At 36.5% G+C, this 16,818-nt stretch overlaps 1 protein-coding gene across 2 annotated transcripts in view; it reads left to right on the plus strand.

Moving 5' to 3' along the window:
• sgcd (sarcoglycan, delta (dystrophin-associated glycoprotein)) overlaps nt 1–16,818 on the plus strand; it is a 271,970-nt gene that overhangs the window by 94,038 nt on the left and 161,114 nt on the right. The window lies entirely within an intron of this gene.

A 16,818-nucleotide genomic window follows, 5' to 3' on the forward strand; every position in this document is an offset into this window, starting at 1 on the left:
TGTTATCTTGATGAATGTTGTCAAATTTATAAAGATATGTACATGACTTGTCCAGGCCTGAAAATATCAATTTTAAAATTCTCTTATATTTCCCCATTTTAATGACTGTAGGAATCCAGCACTCTGCTTGAAATATGTAACCTGTTGAGATATGAACATTAAAATAAATACACACTACTTACAGCTGTCTGAAACAGACCAGGGATTTTTGAAATTCCGAAAAGAATAGAGGATGAATGAGACATATCTGGATGCTTCAGACAGGGATGTGAGAAGGGGGAAAGTTTTGTGTTCGGCGCGACGAGGCAGAGTGACTCCATTGGCATGCGAGGCAGACGGATTGCTGGCCGGAGTGCTTGTGCGGCCATGCAGAATGAGAGCGGAGTGAAGAGGCTGCGCATCTCAGGCTCTCCTTCCACTCTGAATGCAGTGCTGAATGTCGGGCACGTACTCTGGGGGTTTGCTTTTGCATCTCATTAGGAGCTCACAGACCGAAAGAGAGGAGACGACCAGCTGTGCCAGGAAAACAATCAACATGAACACTTGTTGGGCTAAAACACAAGTGGATCTATTATTTGTTATCCAGAGGGAGAGACTGCAGGTATTGTAGACATTGCAAACTGCTGTAGATCAGTCCCATTGAATGAGGTTTATCTGACCCCCCACCCCGAAACATTCATATATCCTTGTATACTTGTTCTTTATACAACATCAAGTTTCCATTACAATAAATATTATAAGGCTCCAATAATAAATACTCTAGAACTCTTGATATATAATATAATATAATATAATATAATATAATATAATATAATATAATATAATATAATATAATATAATATAATATAATATAATATAATATAATATAATATAATATAATATAATATAATAAGCTGTTACAAATCAGCAGTACAGTCAGGCAAATACAATATATATTCATTGGATGTTTGGAAACAACTCTATAATTCAATTATTAGGGTTAATACATTTTTTTCTTCCTTGTATCTGTTCAATATTGGTGTAAACTATAACATACAAATGTATGATTTTGTTACCATAAAGATTTGGAAGAAACTGATGCACTCGAAATGATAGATTCTATTTCTGTCTCTGTGATGCTTCCATGAGCTCTAGACAGGCTGTGCTCATCTTTGAATGTGTGCCAGGCTTAAAGCACACCTGTCACTCTGCCTCCCTCCTGACTCTGCACTCTGGGGCCTTTCTACTTCATTTAGAGGCTCTGCCTCCACTCTGTGATTTGCAGTCACCCTGAACGCATAAGTCTTCTTGCTTGTTTATTCTCTGACAGTCAAGCAGGAGCCATTATCTTCACATTCGTACTTTCCGTCATTTATAAGTATGCTAAGCCTCTCTCTCAGCCGAAATAAAAGCGGCCATAAAAGCAAAATGAAATGGGTTTCACCATAAAGAATGTCAAATTGGTTTAATAGATCCAGCAGTGCAAGTGTGTTCTCTGCACTAGTTAGAACCCAAATGTCTGAGCTGAATGTTCCTCGGTGACAATCCAGCATCATTGAGTCATCAACACAGAACTGAGCCGATGGCAATTTATTTGATTGGGATCGATACCCCTCTAGCCAGTGCACTTATTTTCTTGTTGTCGTTGGAGCTTGCCAAATGGTGGGCTGATAAACAGCTAGCAGCTTTTAAAAACGGCTGCCTCTGAAGTCTACTTAGATGAGCAGTTAACATCCCCTGGACTTCATCAGAAGTTGTTTAGTTCTCAATTGGTGGGTCATGACCCAAAAATGGGTTGCAGGTCTGTTCTGATAGGGTCACAGGGATAAAACAGTACTAAATGCAAATGATTAGATGCAGCTAATCACATAATCTTGCAAAGTTAAGGGCAGCAAATAAATCTTACATTTATATTGCCTGTTATTTTGTTCTGTCATGGAAAGTAATTCCAAATGAAGTCAAAACAGAATCCGCTACACCTTCGAGTGACATACAGTGGTGTTTTGTTCCTTAATTAATCAGTGTATTTGAATGAATTGGTTAAGTAAATAATTCAATGACTCACTCATAAAAACTTGTTTTGTTCCTGAAGAAATCAGTATATTTGGACAAATTGGTTTATTGAATGATTAAAGGACTCACATAAAGACAGTCCTAAATATTTCATGCCTGTTTTTGAAAAAATTATATGAATGAATGATTCAAGAGTTCACTTGTTTTGTTCCCAATTGAATCATTGTTTTGTATGCATGAATGATTCAATGTCTCACTCATAAAGACACTCACTTGTTTTGTTCCTGAAGAAATCAGTATATCTGAAAAAAAAAAAATGGTTTATTGAATGATTAAAGGACTCAAAGACAGTCATATTTCATATATTCCATATATGAATCAGTATTCTTGACTGGATTGATTGAGTGAATGATTCAGCAATACATAAAAATAAAAAATAAAAAACAGCCACTTATTTTGTTCCTCCTTATCAGTGTTCTTGAATAAATCAGCTGAGTTAATGATTCCATGACTCACTCTGTCAGGGCTCCACCCTGGTGGCTTTGTCTGTTGTGTTTTTGTTTAATGTTTCCATGTTTGTTTTGTGCCTGAGCACATGGCTTTGTGTTCCATTTGTCTTGCCTTCTAGTTTCCCCTTACTACACCCCCCATTTAGTCCATAGGTGTATTCCATTCCGACTGTAAGTGGACGGCGAAGTGTACTTCACAGGGTGTCTTGCCATCTTAAGTGAGATTCCAATCCAAAAGGGAGTGAACATGTTCAGTTCAATTGGCACTGCGAATGTCATAGGGAATAAGGGAACATCGATATATCACTTCACGGGAAGTGGAGAGGGGAAATCACCCAGCTGTCATTGCGCACCGCATCACCAGTCAGAAATAACAATGGAGCAGAGCCATTGAAAGAGTTTTTAAAAGGCTCTACGATGGAGGAATTTATGTATGCGTTTTGAGTATTCATACATTTTGTTATTATTATACAAACAAAAGTATTTATGAATGGTTATGGTGATGAATGTTACATTTGCATATTCTATTGTATGAATAGGCATGACAAGTAAAAGAGTTGAGAAGCCGCTGAGGCTCTGTCATTTTTTTATTTTTTTTTATTTTACTTTACCTCAGGAGTGTTTACTATGCAGGAAAGTGCACAAGATGAGACTCAGACCATGGATTAAGAAAACATTTACACATACCAAATCAGAATTTATTTTCATATGACATGGCAATTAGTAGCTTCAAATCTGTTTATAGTCAAATAATAGCCGCAATAGTCATATAAGTTTTGATTATATTACATTAAATACATGATGTGTTTTGTATATTTATTTTATGTTTTTGCATATGTATTTTATATATTTTAAATTCAAAAGTAAATTACAATAGGCTATGTTATATCATAATCTGCGCGACACCGCCATTTACATTCCTTGATTATGTTTGCTGGGCATTCCATGAGTGATTATTGTCAGTGAAGTCAGCTTCAACTGATATACCATGCTCGGGGAGTAGGGAGCAGTGAACACTGCGTAGGGACCCTGTCGAATGGAACACAGCTCTTGTCTAATACTCATTTTACTAATTGCGCTCACCTGGTCCTTGTGTGCTGTACTCCTTTTTTATAATTTGCTTCCTTGCTTCATGCCTTTGCTGGAATGTTGTGTTGTGCTTGTGTCTTGGAATTTCTTTAGTATCATGTTCATACCCAGGTGTGATTGTCCCGAGTTCTTTCTGTAGCTTCTTGTATCCTTGCAGATTTTGCTTTGGGGTTTTCTTAGTTTAACTTCTCTTTAATATTTAGCCCTCTTTTGTTGACTTGTTTTACTTGAGCTATTCTGGTTTTTGTTTGGTTCTTTCTCTCAGATTTATAAGTTTAGTTTATTTATTACTTTAGTTTTCTCCTTTATTTATTATTTTGCCTGGGTTTTCTAGTGTTTGCCCTGCTTTGTACTTATTTAATGTTTCAGTGGTTTTGTTCATGTCTTGTTTTTCCCCTGTTGTGTTGTGCATCTCTGTGTGTTTGAGTCCTGTCCTGCCCAAACTGATACTCCACTGACTGCTGATTCCCGGCCTGTTCAGTTCTGTGCCCAGGTCTCCTGTCTAGACCTCTGTTGTTAAACTGCCTCTGGACTATTCATTCACCGATCTCTGCGCTTGGGTCCTGTTATTTTCAGTGAATCCTGACACACTCATAAAGACAACAACATTTTGTTCCTGAATGAATTTGTTTTTTTAACAAATTGGTTGAACAAATGATTCAATGACTCAGGCATAAAGACAGCTACTTGACAGCTCCATTACATGTGATGTAATCAGTGTATTTGAACAATTTGGTCAACTGAATGATTCACTCATAAAGAATGAATCAGTGTTTATGAACTAATCTGTTGAGAGAATGATCCAGTGACTTACTCATAACTCACTTATTTTGAATGAATTAGGGCCTGTCCAAATACCCACACTTGCAGTCTTGGCCACTTGAGTGTGCAAGCAATAGAACGTAAGTGTGCAAGACTGTACCAGGTATAAAAAACGTGTCAAATTTCAGTCACTATCTGAATACCGCTTCAAAGAGGTATTTCAGACTAAGCATATCCCATCAGGCATCATGTTTAGGAACTCACATGCCCGAAAATGTTGAGGAAAACATTTTGTAAGTTAAATGAATGAGATATTACATATTAAAACAGTGTGTTGCAGATTTTATTAGTGCGAAGTTAGTGTGCATTAGTGTGTATTTTGTACAACATTTTCAGCTGCTTTTTATCATTTAATTAGAAGCAAAGCTAAAGCAAAAATTACTAGATTGTGTCATCTATTACATAGAGGGAACTGAACAGACATTTATAAGTTTATTTTAAAATGCAAAGTATTGAAAATTAAAATAAAGCTCTGTATAATAACACACAACACTGCCCAGTTGAACACTTGAGCTATACAGGAAATTTGCATGTAATTAGACATGTAGTTAAGTACAAAGACCGCAAGTGTGGGTATTTGGACAGGCCCTTAACTAAGTGAATGATTCAATGACTTAGTAAAAAACTTACTTGTTTTGTTCTTGAATGAATCAGTATTACTGAATGAATCACATGAGTGAATGATTCAATGACTCACTCATAAAGTCAGTTGTTGCTACTGGTGTATCGAAGTAATCTGCGGAAAATGTCACTAAAAAATCATCAGGACTAATACAAAGACTGTCAGAACATGCAACAAAGTCAAATGATGTGATGGACTGTATATTAACACTCTTGGAACACAAATGCTGTTTGCAATAATACCAGTAATGTATGTAAGGCTACTTTTGTATAATAAACAAATGTCAAACTTGTACACAGAAGCAAAAGCATGAGAACCATAAACCAATGTTGCACATTTTTTTTGCACTGCCTGTGTGGCTTTAGCAGCCCTCCTTTATTAGAAAAAGCTGAGTTTAGTCAATGCCAGCACTGGGGCTTTTCCCAACGTTAGACAATGCTTCAGAAATCACCCAGAGCAAAGCGAGAAGCTTTTGAAGTGGATGCTGTTCTAATTTCATTCCAAAAGTGCCTGGCAACAAAAAAAGAGCAGAAATTGAGTTCCGTAAAGGCACAAAAGGTTTTGAATTTGTGTGGAATGGCTGATAATGTTGTCATAATGAGGCACAGTTACGCTTTATAACAGGATTAGGCGCTGAAAAGTAAGAACGCAGCATTTTTCAAGGTACAAAGCCGGGGCAGCAACAGAAAGTTAACCCCTTGATTTTGTCTACTGCACATCCTTTATCTCCAAGCTCCTGGTGTGAAGACCTACTTCTTAAATTTAAGCCTAGCATTGCCTGACTGATGTTGAAAGCAGCTAATTAAGTAAAAGAATAATTATTGATAATGGTCTAATGACACATTATTTGAATAAAGTGACACCTAATTCAATACTTCTGATTATGTGATGATGAAGCAGGTCTCATTATGTTCAGAGGACTGGCTGAAATGAGCCAAATCCATCAATTTTACATTGAGACTGTGGCTTTCTCTATAACTTGGGATCATAGGGGCATTATAGAGGCAGATTCTTAAGCTTGCACATCTAAAAACACATTTCAAAGCTCAGAGAACCAGGGACTGGAGAAAATATTCAAAGTCAAGGATCGCAAATTGTCTACAAGCTGGTTGGAGGCTGATTAGCTGCAGCAGCCATAAACTGCATGCTCTCTGAGAAGGTGCCAAGCTTGTTGATGCACATATGCATTATGCTTGATTAATCTGGGAATTGCTTTTCCCTCGACAGTTTAAAACAGGGCTGTCTGATAGAGACACACAAAAAAAAAAAAAAAAAAAGTTTTCCGGCCTTTTTGTTCTCACTTCAGACAAAAACAGACAGGGCCAGATGCTATTTATCAAGTGCTATCTATTTGCGGGATGTTTTGATGTTTAATTCAGACTGAAATTAAAATTATTTATTTATAGCTGAATTGTGTAATTTAAGTGTCACCAATGTAGTTTCCAGTTTATTCTTTATTTTGTGTTAAATATATTAATTGTTCAACAACTAAGCAACATTGGCATGCAGCCTGCATATATCTGAATATATATATATGAATAAACATGTTTCTTTATTCTAATTGACAGTGTTTGTAGGCTCAAGTTGACAGTAATCGAATCAATAAGTTCCTTTCTACCCTCAGTGGCTGATTACTCTCTAATTATGAAATTAAGTTACAGGCGAATGAACAGAATAGTTCTAAAATATTATCAGGTCCAAAGAAAGGTCCAACAAAATTGTACACTTAACACACTGTTTACTGACCCATATAAAATAATGGTGCACAGACCAATAAGTTTAACAAGAAAATAACTCGGCAATCTAAGTTCACTGCTCACCTATTAAGTGGGTCATGTTGTGGAAAATTGAATTTTCCTTAAATTTTCCCTAATCATACTCTGCCTTTAAAAAACTTTTCATAATTTGGAACTCTGCATTACATAAATACCACTCTGGAAGTACCACCCATAGAACCGTTTGTGGGAAAATTATGAAATTTGGTCCACTGATAGAGGTCAGTCCCAACATTAAACACACCAATTTTGGACTCTCTAACTCAATCCATTTAGTGCCACCACCTGTCCAAATTTTCACTCACATTTATGCTAATAACTTTTGAACCATAAGAGCTAGAAACAAAATTATTTTCCCTCTGATTCTTTGGCTCAAGACGATTCTATTGCATGTTCCGTCATGAAAATTTCCCGCCATTTAGAATTTTCCGAAAAAACGACTTTTTCGAACACCTCCTAGGCAGTTGCTCCGATTTTCACAAAAATTTAACCAGATCATCTTCAGACCATGCTGACAAAAAGTCATGGAATTCAAGTCGAATTCTCAAACCGTTTTTGAAAAATGCACAAATGAATTGTATGTAGCGTTTGCGAAATTAGACTCCTGAATCCTTGCCGAGTCCAATGATACCAAACATGCTAGGGTTTGCCTTATTGTTTGTGCAATGTAGTGATTTAGCACTTTTGCGAATATTTTTGAAACCATTCGATCCGATCGAGATGAAACCAGCGTAGGAAACACAGAATCATAGCTGGTTAACTATATGCTATGTGCTCGGAGCCATGTTGGCATGACTTGTTCCTTTCATTCTTTGTTCTTGCTGCTTGCAGCAATATTTATATTTATTATAATTCTAATTAAATAACATATTATTTAAAATGATTATTATTCATTATCTGAGTATTAAACACTTTTGCTCATTTAATATGCAAAAAGGTTAGCCAATCATAACGAAGGACAGTAACATTTAAATGTCCCAGCTTAGTGTCAGAGCACATCAACTCTGGAGCTCATGTAACCCAAAGAGAAAGTGGTGAATGATAATGTAAAATGAAATTGAATTTTGATGTTAAAATTGACTAATATTGAGTGGATTTATTAAATATTATTTTAAATATTGCACATAAAAGTCTATCTTTACTTTCTAAAATATTTTAGAAAATTCAGGGGAAAAAAACAACAACTTTTAAATGGAATCCTGGCAAAGATGAAGCTCTAACATTATTATGTGGATACTTTGCATGAGAAAGTCCCATCCATCAATTTTGGTACGTGTCATAAACCAAAACTTTTTGTAGCAAAAGTTGGGATTACTGGAGGAAAGAATGCTGTATTAAGTTCGATATAATTTGTCTTCATCAGATTCACGCAAGACAGTGAGGCTTTAGCAGCTGAAGATGGGAAATTCACTCCTGAACTTGCTGATTTTTGAGTCAAAATAATCATGCACTTCAGTTCTCATGTAATGATCCAAAACAGTTTATTTCCCCCCATCTTTTCTGTGTAGATGGGCGAAGAATCTAAAGAACAGCAGGTGGTTGATATTCTTGACACTTAGAGGCAACTTCTGCTCCACTGTTTGAATTGCCATGGTGCTTGTCTCATTAATTATTTATATAGGTGCTGTAGCTGTTATGTTCTGTTCCCCTTTATGGTGCAAAGTGCATTAATATTTCGTTACACTTTTGAGTTTGTGTCAGAGGAATCACATCACACTGTTGTTCTATCATGAACATTGTAAGTTTAACAACTGGGACTAGTTGAGAATAACTAATAGTGATTATGTTTCCCATCTGTTAAACACCCTGTTTTGCTGAATTGAACATTCTGTCATTATTTACTCACCCTGTTGTTCCAAAACCATATGAACACAAAAGGAGGAACTCTGCAGATTGTACTTGCTGCTCTTTTTCAATCGCAAAGTAATTATTAAGTCTTTATTTTATTTCAGTTAATGATTTATTTATTTATTTTATTTTTTTTTATTTCAAGTGACACCTTTCTTTCTTTCTTTCTTTCTTTCTTTCTTTCTTTCTTTCTTTCTTTCTTTCTTTCTTTCTTTCTTTCTTTCTTTCTTTCTTTCTTTCTTTCTTTCTTTCTTTCTTTCTTATAGTTTATTTATCTAGTTTAGTTTAGTTTATTTTAATTAAATAACCCTGCGAATAAAGTCAAACTGGTTTGGAATGACACGAGGTTGAATAAATAATGACCGATTTTTCCATTTTTGGGTGAACTATTCCTGTAATGGTGGTTTTGATGCTCAAGGTGTTGAACAATGGCTCCAAGGTGATTCATTGCAGTTATTTTGAGGCAAATTGGAAAACTAATGGGTTTCCAGAATTTTTAAATGATGTGATAAATGAATAGTTGATTGTTACAAACTGTCTCCTGTAGAGATATTCTTCATACTTTCTCTCTGATGAACACATATGCACAAAAATATCTGTATGTTTCATGTCATATTAGTGCAGTGCAAGTGCTGTAACAAGACAGAAAGGTCACTATGCCCCAGAGTTACAACATTAGAATTAGATTTTCCCATGTTTGAGCTTTTGTTAGGACTTCTGTACCATGATAGAGGAAGGTCAAACATGGTTCTTGGCTGATTACACCATGACTGTGCCATTAATCACGACTGCACCCAGCAGTGAAGTCCTATAGTTTGGAGAAGCACTGAGATAGAACCGAACTCTAGAGGACAGCGATGGAAGGGCAGTTCAGTTTCGCTGTGATTGACAGCTGGAACAATGCAGCAGATGTTGGCAGCAGTTTAGAGTAAAAACATCAGATGGAGAGAGGAAGTACTGGGTAGTACGTTAAAGTGATGCCCACCCTTCCTGCTGTTCACATTACTCCAAAATAAGGAGACATGACTGTAAGATCTACTAAGATGAACATGGCCACCTTTAGAAGAGTAGACAATAACGAAGCTATGTCCACTCACATTCATTAGGATGTGTCTGTCACTCGACAGAGATATCACCGCATGGCATCGGTTGTCGTTTGTGTGTTTCATTCTCGGACCACCCGGTGGGAGTAGTGACAGGTCCCTGACAGCAATAAAAGACAGAAAATAAGTGCAATGTCGGTTTTTAAGTGAGCAATGGTGCATGAAAAACGGTTTTAACCTTCCCTTTGAAACCTAAAGAAAGAATGGTACTTGAAGACTCTCAGGCACAAAGTTGCATTTTATGTAGAAAAAATTGAGGTTATATTTCTTTCCCTCCAATAATATGAAAGCTCTGACTGTTGTGAAGTGCTACTGAAAGGACCATTGGGAACAAAAAAGATTTTAAACTGCAGGCATGTAGTGAGTATCACATCAGATCTTTTAAAACACAGGTGGTGGTTGGGGGTATGGGGTCAGGCTGTTTTCTAAGAACTGTATGTAACAATTCATAAATATTTTACATTTTGGCAAAATGGTGGCTAATGGTCATTTGTGTGCTTCCGTACCATCTGCTTACACCCCAGTTTGTTTTAAGGGTGGGTTTACGAGTTATTATGAACAAGTGATTCAGGCAATCCTGAAAAATTATAAGGTAGGGGGCGCTGTTACAGATCTTCTGAAATATTACAGCTTCTCAGGATTCAAAAAAAAAAGTGAAGAAGAAGATAAACCAAGGCTGCATCCAAAATTGCATACCTCCCTACTATATAGTAGGCGGAAAACAGTATGTGACAAAAGTATGTCTGAATTCACATTACTCATAAAAGAGTTGGCAAAAAGTATCTGGATGACCTTCTTCCGGTGAGATTCTGAAGTGTGTATACGATGGACACTTTACTAGGATTTGTGATTGGCAATGACGCAACGCAACTGACACTGGTAGGTCACATGATAATGACAACATGGTGAATGTAGTACAGATTACATTCTACACACATTCATACTATAAAGAACATATTTTTTTAGCAGTCTTGAAGCAGTTGCTATTCAAAATAAGTACCTAACTCAAGAGAGTATGCGAGTATGCCCTGAGCTGCATCCGAAAACTTGAAAATGCTGCCTTTGGAGGATGCATTCCAAGGTAAGAAGGCATCAAGGCACATTCAAATCCAATGTTCGCTTCACTTCCAGTCTCCTGAGATACCTTCATCTGATCGATTAGAAAGCAGCATAGATGCAGAGATGATCTTAGTATTGAGAGATATGAGGGTCTGTGGCTCTAACATTGGAGAAAGCATAAAGGCTAACTTTGATCAGGTGTGTCTTGATAACCAATCGCATTGCAGCCTTGACGTCGTTGAATTTCATTCAGAGTTGTGCGATAGTCAAAAATAGCAAACTCAAAAATATATCAAAAAGAATATTTAGGAGCAAACATATTGAAGATTAGCTGATGGGCTGTCAATACATTAAATGATAAGCAGTTTTCAAAAGCAGTTTATTCAGCGAAGTGAAACCAGGGAAGGAGGCATCTGGTCTCCTTCCCTGCGTACCGCAACTTTAGCAGGCACTATGCTGTCCAGGCATTTATCCTGTGCCTTCCATTCTGTGACAGTTGAGCTAAAAAAAATAAAGATGGCACCAGAAAGTTGCAGTTGGTGGTCAGTTTGTATGTAAATGTACATTTTTGACCAACGTTTTCAACTTCTTATGTCATTTCTAGTGAGAAAGTACTATTGTAGTAATTAAATATTTGCTTAGTTATCACCAAAGCTCGCTCTATTTTGCTGTCATGAATTAGAAGTCTAAAACAAAAAACTTTTAAAGAGAAATGTCGGAGGATTCCGATATAAGACAAGAGGAGCTTCAGCCTTATTTGTTTAAGCCTACCATTCACCACCATTATAAAGCTCCGATTGTGAATTGTGATTGTTTTCTGAAAGAAAATAGACATATACACATAGGAAGGCTTGAGGGTGAGTAAATCATGGGATCATTTTTATTTTTGGGGTGAACTATCCCTTTAACCTCATTCTTATTGTTTCACGTTAAGTGACATTGTACAGTATAAGCATACAGCTTATACTACAAACCCTGCACAAAGGGAACTGTGGTTATGACCCCCATGAAGTTTCAGCAGTGCTGTAAAACATCTTATAAAAGCCCTCTCCATGCCACCGGTGGGGTTCATTAACGCGGCCTTCCAATGCATTCATTCATTTTTATTTTCCCCCTCACTTCACGCATGTTTATTTGTTTTCCGATCCATTAGGTCAGTGGCCGTGACAGCTTCTATTTTTGCCTTTACTTGTCCAGCCTCACTTCACGGTGGCACCGTGTATGCTCCTGAGAGAGGAATATATTACTGGAAGCTATCTTCGTGTTGCCCTGGCCCTTGCGACTAATCACATCAAAGGAGAGCAGCACAAAGAGCCATTGATATGTGATCGTTATGATTCGTGGAGAGTGCCCTCATCTAATGTGGGCGTATTGTCCACTTCACTCGCTGTAGGGTCTGATCTCTGCCAAACACAGAGGCACCATTGAGGGTCTTGATTTTTATGTGGAAGATGGTCTAAAATAAGTGGAATCTTTTCTTTAAATCTTTTTATTCAAAGTAATGCATTGTGCAAATGACTGTAAAAAAAGATGGACGACGCAACGCCGCTTCCTTCCATCGTAATGAACTGAGGCCAAAATGGCTGACGATGGGCGCTGACATGTTACGCAAAAACTTCATTAAAAAAAAGGTTTGCAACCTGGGCATGCGCAGAAGGTATCGTCCGTGGAACCGGAGGCGGAGCCGCTGTATCAAACTTCCGCCCAGACGACTGCGTCATCATTCATGTATATTTTAAACAGACTATAAAAATTATACACAATTTAAAATTCTACCTATAAAATAATAGTCTATTCTGTTTCTAGATCAATAATATTTTTGAGACAGCTAATTCAGTAGATAAACTCAATATAATATGCCACTACTAGAAACAACTCTAAATCGTCAGAAACGGTCTTTCCATTTTAAATCAAGTTCAACTAATGTTACAGGAGATCGACTGCTGTAATTAGAGTAGGCTATGATTAGTTTTGTCTTGCTAATTATTATTTTATACCCATAAAAATAATAAGTAACTGCCAGATAACATGGTTAACACATTTAATGTTACAGAAAAAAAGTTCAGTGATCCGTCAGATCCTGTAGCTCAGTTAGTACAGTTTACTGCTGAACAACTCATTTTGTTGGTGTTAAATAACAAAGAAACCGAAAATTAACAGTTAATACATCTTCAATCTCCCCTCGAAGCTCCAACAGTCCTCAGACAAGCTGTCAATCAACTTTGAATCATGACGACACGCCCCGTTTTTATAGCATCAAATTGCTAGCTAAAATCTAAATCATCACAAAAACGAACAATTGAATATATATCAGCGTGATAACAACTAACTTAAATGACCAAAACCATCTTTCAGAAAGTTTTATTTGAAGCAGAATTTATTTTTAAATTTTCACTGAAGTCTCATTCGACTGCATTGAGAGGGCGGGGTTTATGACCTGTACTGCATCCAGCCTCCAGGGGGCGATCAAAGACATCAAGACATGCAAGACATCACTGTTTTCACAGATTTGCATTTTTTCAGTTTACATGGAGACGATAACTGTATCATTTTCAAAAACGTACACTTTGAAAACTGTTTTCAAAAGTTTGCATTTTCAGGCCACCAAAACACTGTTGACGTGTAAATGAAAGGCCAAAACGCATAAAAAGTTTTCCGTTTTAAGTTGAAAATGGTGTCGTGTAAACAGCCCAAAACTCTTACCTCTTATCTTCAGCAATAAAAAAAGAAAAAGAAAAGAAACACAAATGTGTTTATCTAAAGTCATTTTTGCTAATTAGGATTGTTATCGTTGAATTGGATCATCGAAGGTCATCAGCAAAGTCATTGGTTAATAAAGTAAAATTAAATACATAAAGTATGTATTATTTAAAATATTTAATTATTATAGGTTTTCATCATAATCTACGGAAGAGGATTAGGGCCAAGCAATAATAAAAAAATAAAACCATCTCGAGATTAAAGTTGTTAAATTTCGAGAAAAAAATCCTTAAATTTCGAGAAAAAAGTCGAGATAAAATGTTGAAAATAAACGCATTAAATTACGAGAAAAAACTTGTTAAATTTCAAGAAAAAAGTCGAGATAAAATGTTGAGAATAAACTTGTTAAATTACAAGAAAAAAAATAGTTAAAGTTCGATAAAAAAATCGAGATAAAATGTTGAGAATAAATTCCGAGAACAAATTCGTTAAATTATGAGAAAAATGTCATTAAATTTCGAGAAAAAAGTCGATAAAATGTTAAGAATAAAGTCATTAACTAATTTATTCTCGTAATTTAACTAATTTGTTCTCATAATTTAATGACTTTATTTCTCAACATTTTATCTCGACTTTTTTCTCGAAATTTAACAAGTTTTTTCTCATAATTTAATGAGTTTATTCTCAACATTTTATTTAGACTTTTTTCTAGAAATTTAACAAGTTTTTTCTTGAAATTTAACAACTTTAATCTCAAGATGGTTTTATTTTTTTATTATTGCTTGGCCCTAATCCTCTTAATCTGAGTTTGCATTTCATGGTTTTTATTCATTTTAAGGAATACTAAATCTGTTTTTGTGCAAGTGAGATGAGAAAATGTATGCTAATATTTAGACTACAACTACAATATCCATCACGTTCACACAGAGCACACAAAGCCTCTGCACTTACGATTTCTCTCAACGTGGACAGGAGAGCTGTCTGTCAATCAACGAATCAAAGTAACTTGCATTACTCCTTTACTACTTGGAAAAAGTAATCTGACTTTGTAACTTGCTTTATGCTTGGTACACACCACAATTAATAATTGGGCTGATTTTGGGCCAATTTATCCCCTTCTGACAATCCTAGGTCATGTCCTGATTATCTTTATGGTTCTACAGATTATTTTATCAGATTTTCCTGTGGTGTGAGGTGTGTTAAGTGGGACCGAATCTGCTTGGAAGAACGTCGGAGCCGTCCCGATCGCGAATCGTAAATATTCATCATGTTGAATATTTATGATCAGAAATGTGGGGGGAACCCAAGGACAAATGCGCACACGCACTTATGATGTGAAACAAAACAATATCCAATCAGAAAGCAATCTGATAGAAGAAGGAAGCATAACAAACGCAGTCATGGCGCAGCACAAAGTAAAGACCATGTTCCCACCGTCTCCACGACTTCTCCCAAACCCTTTTTTTTACCGTGAATTTTCTGTCAAAATCATTCCAAACACTATCATCACAATTTCTTCCTTTCTAGCAACCGCCATGTTTATTCTGAAGTCTCGAAAGATTTTGTGAGATTTCCCGTATTCACAGTCGGGACTCTGGTTTAAAAGTCTGTTCGTGTGTGGTGTGGTGTGCTGTCTGCCACACACTATAGGAGCAAAACAGTTAAATCTAGGATTTTTTGTCCTCATGTTTGTGATCTCTCACATTTTAAATTTCAGCTGTCCCACATTTGTGCCATTATTTCCATCTCAACCAACAATTTAATAAATTATACTTTATTATAATATGATAGTTTATCAAGGAGTCAAAAGTGTTAGTATGGACAGTGGGTATTATTACCTGGTGCGCTGTAAATTGATCAAGTTATGCAAAAAAGTAGGAGAATATTATTCAACTGAGTATTTAGAATACATAAAATGGAACATTGACTGTCAAATACAAAAATTTAATTTTTAAAATATTTAAAATATCATTTCTGTCACTATCATTTCCACCACAGAATTACGCTAAACTGCGAAAAATGTGTTTTAAAAGAGTTTATTATTTTATCCTCAGGGCCACACGAACCCATAGTTAAAGAAACACCCAGAATGCCCCGTTGCTCTACATTGTGTATCTTTGTAAATTAAAGAGAAACAATCAGCAGTACAAGTTTGGATTGCAACAACTTGTGCTTGCCACCCAAAATAAATACAAAATGAATAGTGTAAAATCAAGTCTATTACACTAGCTTTCAGAATATCTTCACATTAGATCAGTATTTGGTTTTGTTGAGACGAATTGGATCATGTTGACAAGCCCTCACCCAGCAGGGCACTCTCTCCCCATTCATAACCGCTGTGCGACACTGATTGCGTGACTCTGCTGGAAAGCAAGAACTAATTATCCAAAGAAGGAAAAACATTTTCTCTGTATTCAGAAAGCTTCTGTCAGCAGTGTGTCACAAAGCCACGTTAGATGTCAGTTTACTCTCTTGCGTCTCTCAGGGATGTGTAAATTTCATAACTGAGACAGTGTCACCTTTTCCAATCTGGTCTCTGGCTTGGCTTTTGATTTGGTGCGTAGGAAAGGTCTTACGACGATCTGGTGCGAATGATGTTTGTCTTTTGTTTTCATCCGCTATGACTTTTGACATTTTCACATTTAATGGACATCAAAACAAGTATGTTTGCGTGCCTTCCATGCCCCAACATCACAAAACAAAGGCTTTGGGGGATCTCTCAAAAGTTTGTGAACACATGCAGGCGAGGAAATGTCACTCTTCTCACATGCGGATCAAAGATGAGAGGACGATGACACATGAAGGCATGATAATAAAGATGAGATCGAGTGAGAAGAATACCTGCACCCTATTCATGCACCCCGACATCCTGGCCTTCTATCCCACAATCCATCACTGTGTCACTGGCTGGGCCACCCAGTTCAGTGACAAATCTGCCTGTCAGGAGTACAGGGTCTGCCTTGACAGGCTGGCATTTTAACTACAAAGATTAATTTTGAAACTTACCAGCTCTTTCTCCAGACAACATCTCTATGATTAATACAGCAAGAAAAAGCTCATGACCCTATGAGAGTGCAAAGACTAGATGTTGGGAAACATCAATAAAAAGAGAAACTGGCATAAGATGCACTGGAAGTACGTTGTTTGCAGATATAATAAGTTCAGCTGCCGATCCAGTTTGAAGATAAACTTTGTTGTCCTTCATTGTCCTTGAGATTGTGAGAATTGCTTTAAACCCATCAACATCTGACTTGTCTGAAAAAAAAAAAAATTAGAGCACTGACCATTTGTCCTATTGT

Source organism: Chanodichthys erythropterus, chromosome 22 (genome assembly GCF_024489055.1).
Source record: "Chanodichthys erythropterus isolate Z2021 chromosome 22, ASM2448905v1, whole genome shotgun sequence".
Taxonomy (NCBI): Eukaryota; Metazoa; Chordata; class Actinopteri; order Cypriniformes; family Xenocyprididae; genus Chanodichthys; species Chanodichthys erythropterus.